Source organism: Magnolia sinica, chromosome 2 (genome assembly GCF_029962835.1).
Source record: "Magnolia sinica isolate HGM2019 chromosome 2, MsV1, whole genome shotgun sequence".
NCBI lineage: Eukaryota > Viridiplantae > Streptophyta > Magnoliopsida > Magnoliales > Magnoliaceae > Magnolia > Magnolia sinica.
Window position 1 is genome coordinate 58,126,158 of NC_080574.1, and position 14,177 is coordinate 58,140,334.

Consider the following 14,177-nt stretch of genomic DNA (forward strand, 5'->3'; position numbering starts at 1 on the left):
ATGAAGTAAAAACGATTCTCAAATGGATCCAAACTGAAAAAGGTTCTCAAGTTAGTAAAATCCGTAGTGATAATGGATCAGAATTTGAAAATATCAGTTTTGAGAAATTCTATTACGATCAGGAGGGAATATCGCATGAATTCTCTACACCTAAAACACCACAACAAAATAGAATTGTTGAAATGAAAAATAGAGTGCTTCAAGAAATGGCTAATGTAATGTTAAATAGTATGAAACTCCCTAAAATCTTTGGGCTAAAGCTGTAAATACTACATGCTATATAATCAATTAGGTCTATATGAGAAAATCAAACTGTAAGACAACTTATGAAATATGGTTCAATAAGAAGCCTATTGTCAAATACTTTCGAGTTTTTGGCAGCAAGTGCTATATTTTACGTGACCTTAAAAATCTAGGTAAGTTTGATACTAAAAATGATGAAGGGATCTTTTTAAGGTATTCTTTGAACAGTTGTGCATATCGAGTACTTAACAAGAGGACCAGTGTGATCTAAGAGTCCATTAATGTGGTCATCGATGATCACTTGAATACACCTACCTCAAGTTCAAATAATGATGAAGTTCTTTTAAATAAAAAACCAGATACTTCATCAAGTCAAAATAACATTGAACTAAAGACTGTCAAAGATCATCCAACCACTTAAATTCTTGGAAACCCTCTCACTGGTGTGCGCACTCGTAGACAACTAGACGACATATGTAATTACGTGTGCTTTACATCCCAGATAGAACCGGCTAACGTAAAAGAAGCTCATACTGGTGAAAACTGGATAGTAGCAATGGAAGAAGAGCTTAACCAATTTGTGAGAAATGATGTTTGGTATCTTGTTCCTAGACCTAAAGATAAACACATTTTAAGAACAAAGTGAATTTTTAAAAATAAGTCTGATGAACTTGGTAATATAATTCAAAACAAGGCTAGACTGGTTATACAAGGGTACACTCAAATTGAAGGCATCGACTATGATGAAACCTTTGCCCTAATAGCTCATCTTGAATCAATCAGACTATTCATATCCATTGCTTACTTTATAAAATTCAAAATTTATAAAATGAATGTAAAGAGTGCCTTCTAAAATGGTGATCTGCATGGAGAAGGTTATGTTGAACAACCAACGGGTTTTGAAGACCCTAAGAATGTTGATCATGTTTATCACCTAAAAAAGGCTCTCTACGGTTTGAAACAAGATCCTAGGGCATGGTATGAAAAATTGACTAAGTTTTTACTGAGTCATAATTTTCAAATGGGTAGTGTTGATAAGACTCTTTCTGTTAAAATACATAACAATGATATCTTAATGGTTCAGATCTATGTTGATGATATTATTTATGGATCTACTTGTACTAATATGACTCTTGAGTTTGCAGATTTAATGAAATCTAAGTTTGAAATGAACATGGTTGGGGAATTAAATTATTTTCTAGGGTTGCAAGTAAAACAACAACCTGATGGTATTTTTATTTCTCAAACCAAATATGCTTTGAACTTGATTAAAAAGTTTGGATTTGAGAATGGGAAAAATTTTGATACTCCCATGAATACAACTTTAAGACTCTCAAAAGACTCTACAAGTAAATGTGTGAATCCTAAATTATATCGTAGTATGATTGGCAGTTTACTTTATCTAACTGCAAGTAGACCTGATATTGCTTTAAGTGTTGGCATTTGTACTAGATATCAATCTGACCCTAAAGAGTCATATCTAACTGATGTTAAGTAGATTATTTGATATGTTGCAAGTACTGTTAATTTAGATCTCTGGTATCCGTATGATACTAGTGTTCAATTGGCTGGGTACACTGATGCTTATTGGGCTGGTAATATCGATGATAAGAAATCAACCTCTGGTGGTTGTCTCTACATTGGAAATTGTTTGGTTTCTTGGTTTATTAAGAAGCAACGTTTTGTATCGCTCTCAACTACTGAGGCTAAATACATCGCAGCTGGAAATGCATGTACTCAGCTTGTTTAGATGAATAGAATGTTAAGTGATTACAGAATTACACAGGAGTCAATGGTTTTATATTGTGATAATTTCAGTGCAATAAATATTTCTAAAAATCCAATTCAGAATTCACATACCAAGCACATTGACATTAGGTATCATTACATTTGTGAATTAGTGGAAGAAAATATAATATCTTTGGATTATATCCTGACCGAGACTCAACTTGCTGACATTTTTACTAAGCCGCTCAACAAAAGCAGGTTTAATAAATTAAAATTTGATCTTGGTATGTGTAATCTAAATTGAATATCCATGCATGTTTGTACTATAATGTATATATATTTGATAATTTATTGGTTTAATTTTAAATTTTTATGAAAATTACATATTTTAGTCGGTACACGACCAGTCGTGGACGTGCTCAACCAATCGTGGCACGACCGGTCGAGAACGACCCACGACCAGTCGTGTAGCACGATGGACCTATTAAAATTTGGGAAAAATTCATCTTCCTCATTTCATATTTCCTCTCCAACAAGCCGTCACCCGACCAGTCATACCCACCTTCCTAGATCTTTAAGGTTAGTGCGTCATTTGCATTTTTCTTGTAGATTCTAGTCAATATTACTTCATTTTCACTTTTGGAGTAATTTATTTTATGATTCATTGAAATTTTGGGGTTTTCTTTTAAAAAATCTATTCTAGCCAATCCCCACTTTACATCCTTTTTAATCTCTTGATTCTTTATACTCTTACTTGTAAATGGATGCTAGAGGTAAAAAGGAAACTTCCTATAGATCAACTACTATCTCTCGATGCCATCTTTGGTCACCCAAAGATGATCCTTCATATGCACATGATTTACAAATGTGCAATGTCATTATTAAACGACCTGTTGATCTTAACCACACTGCTCCTTTTAGTATCCTTCCTCTTCTCTAAGCTGTAGGATGGGCTAACATCTTACATTGGGGTGGGCCTGCATACCAATCTATTGCTTAAGCCATGTTTGCATCCATTTCTAATTTTTCATCTGAGAATTTAACGTTTAAAATTGATGCTAGAGAAGGTCCATTTGATGTTGACCGCCATCTGATTTCGGGCCCTATGGACATACCTGTCAATGACGAGGGTATTCTTATTCATACTCTAGTTGAGAAACCCTCAGAATAAAAAAAATGCATTCTCACTAGAGCATTATGCAATATGGATGTGCAATGGACTCATAAGGAGAATGCGCACCCCTCAAAGTACCTGTTACCCAGATGCAGGGTTCTACACCGAATCTTTATTTCAAATCTATATCCGCGTTCTGGTAATAAAACAGAACTGACTTCCTCTATGGTTCGGGTTTTGCATTCTGTTATCTTTGGTGTAAATGTCTGTCTGCCTTCGTTAATATGCCATTCCATCATTCGGTTTCGTCTCCATCCAGGTCATAGTGATATTCCATTTGTCTATCTTATGACTGTTTTAGCTACTCACATGCTAATTGTTATGCTTGTTGGAGAGGCTCCTACCATCATCTTATTTTTAACAACTCTAATATTAACAAGATGAAATTGGAATTGGCTCTTGGCCAAGTGGATGTTAGTGGTGGTGGAGCTGAAGCAGGGAATGTGGATGAGGCTGGTGATCTTCCTCATGATGATATTAATATGGATGACATTTTTGATGAAATTAAATCAGACTCTGCAAATGATCCTGACTATGAGTCATCTAATTTTGATGCTCGTCTTCATGCACTTGATTAAAAGGTAGTGAACATGGATGTTGCCCATGATTTACAATTTAAATATATGCGCAAGTATCTTAGGCGCTTAAACAAGGGCCTTCATCAACTTGATCCTACCATACCTGCTCCTTCTTCAGGATTTGATTAAGTATTTTATCCTTTGGTTTGTATTAACTCTAATACTATTTTGCATTTGTTGGTGTGTGAACTTTAATTTTACTTCAGTTTGTGAAACTGTCTTTTGTTTATGTTGGGTAATGAGATGTGAACTTTGAATTTGATTATATTTTTCTCATTTCTTACCTAGTTATTTCTTTTATTACTCTCTTGTCAATCCTTCTTTTCCATTTCTTATTTGCTTCCTTTGTCATATTGTGACAAGAGGGGGGAGAAGATTTCAAGTAGTTTGGATTGATTGGAATGGATATGGATTGTGGGGCAATAGCATTAATTTTTATGGATATATATGTGTGTTACTCGGGGGGGAGTAAATAAGTAAGGATTTTGACTTATTTTGCCTAGTTCATAATGATGTGTGCTAGTTGATAATAACTGGTGTATGATTCTTTAACCAGGCTATAACTGGTTCTCTTATATAACTGGTACATGATTCTTTATTGAGCATGTTGTGCTTCTCTTATTTTTTTTGGAGTGTTCTTTGTCACAAATTTGACAAAGGGGGAGATTCTAAGTGTTATGGTTTCCTTCTCCTTTAGTTGTCAAATTTTGTGGTGACAAAAACACAATCTGTGTCTTGTGTAGCATGTTGATTTATATGTTCAAGACACTGTATCACAATGTTTCAAGTTAGGAATGGTGATCTACTTCAATAAATGCATGGTCATGTACTTTGTCCACTCCTGTAAGCTTCAAAGTTCGGAGTATTCTAAGAGCTACCTCAAAAGGCAAGTTCTTGTTCAAGACTCAAGTACAACTCAATATAAAGTACAAGATGAAGTATAATCTAAGCTTTAAAAGATCTCAAGTTCATGCTAAATTTTGTAGAGATCTCAAAGTTTCATAATCTTCAAAGGTCAACCATCATCTAAAGAAATGAAGTTTCAATGTCCATACTTCACATTTAAGGTATGAATGACCTTAGATTGACCTTAGGGTAGGTCATTTTATATACATTATTCAAATTGAATCATTTTATAAATAGCTGGTCTTTTCTAAGACTAGTCCTGGACCTTGTTCGACTAGTCCTAGAGCTGCCTCGACCAGTTCAAGAAATTCTAAGACTAGTCCTAAGTTTGTTAGAAACTTTCAAAATTTTTTGGTTGAGCTACGACCAGTCCTGGACTCTGTTCGACCAGTCGTGTGAACAGTGCATGACGCATCCTACGACCAGTCCAGGATCTACGACTCAAAATACAGCGAACAAACCTAGTGCCTCACGACCAGTCGTAGGATGGCCACGACCGGTCGTGAATAGACTACGACCAGTCGTGGAATGGTTTTATCCGATCATGCTCAAAATTTCAAAATGTAATTCGTCCTACGACCAGTCGTAGTGTCCACAGGGCCAGTCGTAGATGCAATTTCTACAACTATAAATAGAGAACGAATTTCAGAGTTTGATAATCCAATTCAAGTAAAATCAAGGCATCACTCTGAGAGATAAGTTTGTGTTCTTCTTTAAGCTACATTGTGCATATTTAAAATTCTCATTTGTTAGCTTTTCTTATTTGATTTTGTTTCTACATTCCAATCTAATTTGAAAGAGGAATTGGGATATTCCACTTCTTGGAATCAAAATCAAATAGAGCTAGCCCAACTTAATTTAATTTAAAATCAAATAGAACTTAGAACCATTTTAAAGTGAGTATTGGACAATTGAACTTCTATATTTGAACTTCTACTCTGATTGGTTCTTCCGGGCTATTACAAAAGGAGAAATCCAAGTATTTTACATTATTGTAAATTTCCTTCTTTTTGGTTTTATTTGAGATTAAGCCAGAAAAATCTCAATTTGTTAGTTATCTGAGGAGAGCCAAAAAACTCAGAAGTGAGGTTTTTGGATTGTGTAAGCCTATTTGAAAGACATAATTGTGAAGGTTTTGGGTAAACCTGAGAAAAACCTATTTTTGATAGTGAACGCTAATATCCCCTATGTGAGGATATTAGGAGTGGAGTAGCAATCTGTGTGGCTGTTGTTTAACAGTTGGTGTACACACAGGCGAACCACTATAATTCTTTGTGTCTTGTGATTTGAATGTTTATGTAATTTCTATATCTTTTATCATTCAAGTTTGTGAGATGTATGTGTAGATGTGAGCGTTGCAATATTTACATTTCAAGCATTATGGGGAATGTTGTAATAGTTTAGAATTTATTTCTTATTATTTCCTTTATTTCCTTTTAGTTTGAGTTTTTGATATTCAAATTGTTCTAGTAACGTTGTCCTGCCATAAACCCTTGGTTTTTATGGTGTAAGGTTATCCTTAGAACAACATGGTATCAACCTCTTTGTTCTAGTATTTGAAGGTTGCTTTACATTTTCATACAGTGATTGGTTTATGGTGTTATCTTTACTTTATTCATTTAAATTCCACTGTTAAAGTTTTAATTTGGCATAGTCTTATTCACCATCCCCCCCCCCCCCCCCCTTAAGGACATATAGCTAGGCTTTTTCAGGTTTCCACTCCATCGTCCATATGGTGAATAGCGTGGATAATATCATAAATTAAGGCAGGCCACTAGATGGGAAAGCAAGAGATAGAGAGAGAGAAATCAGTGAGATGGAGGGACGCTGCCACTACGGGCCCCTCTCTTTACATTACATACATCAAAATGGGTCCCATCATAAATGGGCCCTAAAATGAAACCAACGGTGGATCACCTACATATGGCCTGCTTCTTTAGCTCCTTAGACTCATTGGCTCCTAAGCTCCTTCTTTAAGGGAGCGAGATGAATTTTGAAGGGTTGGATGGTGAGATGAGGGGTTAGGAAAATGGGCCCTCTCTTGTATTCTTCTCTCCTGAGAGATTTTCTCAGAGAGTGATGAGATGAAAATGGATGGGTGGAATGGGTGTTGTAAGAAAATGATATGAAGGGTATGGGCTTGATTGAATTTTGGATGAAAGAGGGATAGTTGGAGATAGAGAGAGAGAGAGAGAGAGAGAGAGAGAGTTGACTTAGGGTAAGGCTTGTGTAAGAGAGGGATGGGTGTTGATAGGATAAGTACTTGACTTATACCTTCATTAATTGATGTGATGGGTTGTAGTGATTCTCTCAGAATTCGTAACGTGCGGCGTTTCTTTAAAAAATATACGGGCCCACAATTCTTGGCCAGGGTATCGCATCGGCGCGCGAGATGCGGCATTGGAACCACGGCAATGGCGCGGTCGCACTAGTACAAGTTTCGAGTCGAGCCGACTTTGATATACAGGACACGTCTTAGGATCGTGGATCACCGGAATTTGACCAGGAAGACTGTAAAGGCATACGGAACGGTACGGGCTAGGATATGGGTCTCACAACTCTCACATCCTAATAAAAATTTTGTCATCAAAATTTACAGAACAGATAAGGAAAGAGGAAACATCATCAAGTATATAAGTCAAGGCACAATCAATCTACTAAATGTTTAGGATAGCTAAAAAGGCCAAGCTATATGTCCTAGAGGGGGGGTAAGCAGGACTATGCCAAATTAAACTTTTAACAGCAGAAACTAAAGAATATGATAACCAATAAAAGAAATGAAACAAATCGCAATATAAAAATGTAAAGCAACCTCAAATTCAAGTCTTGAGAGGCTGATATAAATGTTGTTCTAAGGACAACATTGCACCATAAAAACCAAGGGTTTATGGCAGGACAACCTTACTAGAACGATAAGTATCAATATCCCAAACTGAAGAGGAATAATAAAGGGAAATAGCAGAAAATAAAGTCTAAACTATTACAACATTCCCACAATGCTTGAAATGTAAATATACAATATTCACATCCACACATACATCCCACAATTCTGAATGATAAAAGATAGGAAATATTAAACGAACATCCAAACCATAAGACACAAAGAATTATAATGGTTCACCTGTGTGTACACCAACTGTTAAACAACAGCCCCACAGTTACTCCACTCCTAATATCCTCATATAGGGGATATCAGTGTTAACTATCAAAATAGGATTCACAAGTTCACCTAAAACCTTTACAATTGTGTCTTTTATATGGGCTTACACAATTCAAAAATCTCACTTTCTGAGTTTTCTAAATCTCCTCAGATAACCAACACAATGAGATTTTTCTAGCTTAACCTCAAACAAAACCAAAATAATTAAATTTACAATAAATGTAAAATACTTGAATTTCTCCTTTTGTTGTAGCCCGGAAGAACCAATCAGAGTAGAAGTTCGAATGTGAAGTTCAATTTCCAATACTCACTTTGAGATGGTTCTAAGTTCTAATTGATTTTAAATTAAATCAGTTGAGCTAGCTATATTTGATTTTGATTCCAAGAAGAATGAATACAACAATACCACTTTTCAATTTAGATTGGAATATAGAAACAAAATCAAATTAAATAAGCTAACAAAAGAGAATATTAAATAAGCACAATGTAGCTTAAAAATAAACACAAACTTATCTCAGAGTGATGCCTTGATTTTACTTGAATTGAGTTCTCAATCTCTGAAATTCATCGTCTATTTATAGTTGCAAAAATCATGCCTACGACTGGTCCTGAGTACTCCACGACTGGTCGTAGATGAAACAGATTTTTGAATTTTCAAGCGGGATTGAAACAGACCGTTACACGACCAGTCGTAGGGTGTCTACGACTGGTCGTATGACCTCTACGACTAGTCGTAGAAAACCCACGACTGGTCGTAGGACTCAAGGATTCGTTGTTGTAGTTTGAGTCAAAGAACTATGACTGGTTGAATGACTAGTCAACACTATTCACACGACCGGTCGAACAGAGTCAAGGACTGGTCGTAGATGAACAGAAAATTCTGAACAATTACAATAAACTTAGGACTGGTCCTGAATTTTCTACGACTGGTCGAACCAGTGCTAGGACTAGTCGAATAGGGTCCAAGACTAGTCTTAGAACAGACCAAATACTTATAAAGTGATTCAATATGAATTATGCATTCAAAATGACCTACCTTAGGTCAATCTAAGGTCTATCATACCTGAGATATGAAGTATGAACATTGAAACTTCATTCAATCAGATGAAGGTTGACCTTTGAACCTTATGAAGCTTGAGATCTCTACTTGATGTAGCTTGATCTTGAGATCTTCTATAGCTTGGATTTGTCTTCTTAGAATGTACTTCATTTTTTAACATCATCTTTAGACTTGAGCAAGTGCTCTTCTGATTGACGTAGTTCTGAACATTGAAGCTTACAGAAGAGGATCGAGTACATGATCTTGCATTTCTTGAAGTCGATCACGGTACTTGACTTGAAGCATTGATGCAGTGTCTTGAACATCCATATAACAACAAACTACACAAGACACATATAGAGGTTTTGGAATCACAAAATTTGACAACCAAAGGAGCATGAGGCCATAGCACTTACAATCTCCCCCTTTGTCAAATTTGTGACAAAACACACTCCAAAGAAGAGAAGCACAACTCATATATAAAAGAACTAGTTACAACCTGATTAAAGAATCATGCACCAGTTGTTAATAAGCACAAATATTATAGCCTGGTTAACGAATCATGCACCAGTTGTTAACAAGCACACCAGTTGTTAACAAGTAAAAATATTACTCCCCCTGAGTAGCACATATAAATCTAAAAGAAATGCTTATGCTACTACTTTCACAAATATCAATCTATATACCCAATAAATTCTCCCCCTTTTTGTCACAATATGACAAAGGAAGAAATAAAAGGATAATTAGTAGGAGAGTAAGTAATGGATGAACTAGTCAAGATATAAGCAAGTTAAAAAGTCCACACACCATAAGCTAGTTCAAATAACAAAAAAAAAGTTACTTTAGGTTCATACACCACCAAAAGTAAAAAGTAATAAAGTTAATACAGACCAATATAATCACTTAATCAGATCCTGAAGAAGGAGAAGGAATAGAAGGATTAAGTTGATGAAGGCCCTGGTTTATACACCTGAGATACTTGCGCATATATTTAAACTTTAAATCGTGGGCAACATTCATATTTCTACCTTCTCTTCCAAAGCACGTAAATGCGCATCAAACTCAAATGACTCATAATCAGGATCATTTCCAGAGTCAGATTCTATCTTATCAAAAATGTCATCCATGTTAATATCATCAGGAGGAAGATCACTAGCATCTTCTTCATTCCCAGCTTCAACTCCACTTCCACCAACATCCACTTGGCCAGGAGCCAATCCCAATTTCATCTTGTTTATATTAGAATTTTTAAAAATGAGATGATGGATAGGAGCCTCTCCAACAGGCATAGCCACTAGCATATGATTAGCTAAAACAGTCATAAGATATGCAAACGGAATATCACTATGACCTGGATGGAGACGAAACTGAATAATTGAATGACATATCAAGGAAGGCAGGCAAACTTTAGTACTAGAAATAACAGAATGCAAGACCCGAACCATAAAAGAAGTTAGTTCAATTTTGTTACCTGAACCAGGATATAGATTTGAAATAAAAATTCTATGGAGCACCCTGTATCTAGGTAACAAATACTTTGTGGGGAGCGCATTCCTTTTATGCGTCCATTGTACATTCATATTGCATAGATCTCTAGTTAGCATACGTTTCTCTGATTCAGAGGGTTTTTCAGTTAAAGTATGAATAGGAATACCCTCATTATTAAAAGGAATATCCATAAGGCCAGATATCAAATGACGATCTACATCAAATGGCCCTTCTCTAGCATCAATCTTAAATGATAAATTTTCAGTAGAAAAGTCAGAAAGACATGCAAACATGGCATGTGCAATAGATTGGAATGTTGGTCCACCCCAATGTAAGATGTTATCCCATCCTACAACTTAGAGTAGAGGTAGGATACCAAACTGAGCAATATGATTAAGATCAACCGGACGTTCGACAATGACATTGCGCATACACAAATCCCGCACATATGAGGGATCATCTTCGGGAGATCGAAGATGTCACCGAGTTAAATTTGACCTAGAAGAGGAAGCACCACGTGTTGTTTTCTTTTTCCCTCTGGAGTCCATTTGCAACAAGAAACTCAAGGAAACAAGAAGATACAAAAGATGTAGAGTGGGGTTTTGCTAGATCAGATTTTTCAAAATAAAATCCCAAAATTGCAATGAAAGATCCAATAGATTACTCGAAGAGTGAAAATGAAGTAATATAGACTAGATTCTATAAGAAAAATGCAAATAACGCACTAACCTTGAAGATCTAGGTCGGTGGCTTCGACTGGTCGGGCATCGGCTCATTGGAGAGGGAATAGAAAATGAGGAAGATGAGATTTTTTTCCTAAACTATAAAAGACCCAACGTGCTCCACGACCGGTCTTAACCTGTCCTCGACTGGTCATACCACGACCGGTCGAGTACAACCACAACTGGTCGTGTACAGGAAAAAATATGTATTTTTTCATAAAATTTTGTAATTTAACCACATAAAGTATCATATATATATATATACACACACACACACACACTATGATACATACATGTATGAATAATAAATTTTGAATGCTCATACCAAGATCAAATTTTAATTTATTAAACCTGCATTTGTCGAGTGGTTTAGTGAATGTTGTTCATATTAGTGCATTAAACATGAGTGGGATTATACCAAAACAGCATATCATGCTCTAGAGACAGTTAACTTTTGCAAGCGGAAGACTGATAAATATATAAAATATATAAACTGTTATAAGTCTCCATCGTGTGAACATGATTTCAGGTTAAATATATACATGTATACTCCAAAAATAAACAAAATGAAGATATATAGGTGTTCTAAAGTGAAATAACAAGTGTAATGGCATCTAATCAGCATCCCTGTAACCCCGTTGATCAAAACATGGTCTACATAGACCCGCCTGATAGCTGCATATAGGAGAAACCCTCCTTATCATCATAAAAGTCCTGCTCTGCTTTGTAAACATCATCATCATCTGAAACTAAAACAGGGTCTGGTTGGTGTTTAAAACAATGTCCCATAACGTGGGAGTGAGTGATCAACTCAGTGGAATAATAAAGCAAAGGTTAACATGTTATCAATTCAGTCAAGCAGTAATGATAACGCAATACAACAATAAGGTCCTAAGTACTCTTATTAATGCAAGAATGATATGAAATAATGATACATGCCCTCGCTTGCGCTCCTTCAGCGACTTCATCTCACGATCGCAGCATGCAACCCTTCCTTAATGCTTGACCTGCTATGCCAAAGGCACACGTAATGCGATGCATGCATGTGATTAGCCAGGTTCTTACTTAGGTTTATTCATACAATAGGATTGGGAAGCTAAGGTACCTCCCTTATATCATTTTCCGAACAATGATCCATTCTAGGGTCGTCAGTCTTAGTAAATCTCATACGATGTTGTGGTTTTAGGTCACTACAAAGGGCTCGTCACCTAATCAATGTAGGCCTAGTTTGTACTCTAGTTGCTACAGAAAGGCTCGTCGCCTCAATGCAGTCTCAGAGTATGCTCGAGGTCACTGCACCAATGCCCTACCAATTGGCAGTCTATTTTCGAAGGCTCGTCATCAACCCAACTGGGGACCACAGCTAGGCTGTGCCAGTATAGGCCGACAGCTTGAATACAGTGTCCCATACTACCGTATTCGGCTCACAAGTTTGGGTTTCTCACTGGACACTACGGGGAGGCTCGTCACCCCAGCGTAGGCCGACAGCTCGACCATGGTGTCCCATACCACCATGCCTAGCTCATGAGTCTTAACAGATCGAGGTACCAAAGTTAAATGGGTTTTTCATTGGTGAGTTTGGTACCTTAGATTCAAGCAGTAGCGTCCATACATGGTGAACATACATCGAGTCAACCGAGTTGCTTGACAAGCTCGACTGGTATGAGCATACGTTGAGCCGATCGACATGGAGCACATAAGTACTCTGCGTGGCCTAACCACTGTCGACTAGCACCGTACAACTTGGATTCATCGGCGTGTCTATCGTGGCTAAGTAGTACGGCCACCTATCGTAAACCATTACCGATTGCCTGGACTACGTCGTAGCCCCAATCACATTTCATACAGTAGCATTCACATTAAGCCAAACAGCATGTTCAAATACAAATCTCATATGAGCATTTCAACAAACACACAGGGTACATGTTAGCATACATAGGCATTTCAACCATAAAGCACGTAGTAGCGATGTAGGTTACATAAAGGAAAGTATAGCCATAGTTAAGGGAATTGAGAATCCTATCTCAACACCCTCATTATATGCATTTAAACAAACATTTCTTCATTCAGGCATTTTATCAAACATTTAGCCTACACATATTACACACATGTAATATACTAGTTAAAACGTACATCCCGGCAAGCCTCTTTTTCAAAAGAGTTGCCACACACACAACAAGCATATATCCATAGCTAATAATCATGGCAAGCACAAATTCAAATTCCATATTCATTCAGACATATCAACAAACACGTAGAATACACTATATTTAACATAGTTCATATATATGTGTAAAGTGCGGGAAACATCGCAGTTAAGCATGTTAGAGCATTCAAGTCAGTCATAAATCATTAACTGACATCGAAAGCCTTGAAAACCATAACCTAAACATTTATAGTCTACAGCTTTCACCGGTAGACTCATAACAAACTCAGTTTAAAAGCTAAGTCTTTGTCTACGGCACCACAACAACCTATAATAGGGAATAGGTTAGCTATTCCACTATTTACACTATTAGAAACCATAAAACAGATTAGGGTTAGGTTTTCTTACCTAAGAACGGAATTAGAATTGCTGGAATAATGATACAGGAAGTGGTCGATAAGCACTTGGAGTAATGGGATTGAATCCCAGGAAGAAACGCCGACTCTCTCTCTCTCACTTTCTCTCTCTTTCCTTCTCTTTTCTCTCTTCTCTCTCTTAGGGTTTTCCAAATTCATATGGAATGAGAGAGAAAGAGAGGGTTTAAGACCCTTATATAGGCCCAGGACTGATGGAAATGGCCCTAGGGCCAAGGTATACTTAAGTTATATCCAAAGGGCGTCTGTTTCAGTCCAACAAAGCTGCTCTGGAGGCCCCTTTTCTTCGTGCGGTCGGACTTAAGCTCCCTAACATTGGATCTAGGTCAAGCTGAGTTTTTGGTTTGATCCAATTTACAGATCGACCGTGGTAGACAAGTTTCAATTCAATGGTCATCGATACTCGATCAGGGCCATAAGTACACTGACATGTGTTGAAAATTTTCCTTGATCTGAGGGTGTAATTGGGTCAGATTCTAATTATCTGAATCTTTAGATTTGGCCTGTAAGTGAAACGACTCAATTCACTTAAGTCCCAGTTCATTTCCTAAAGATATTT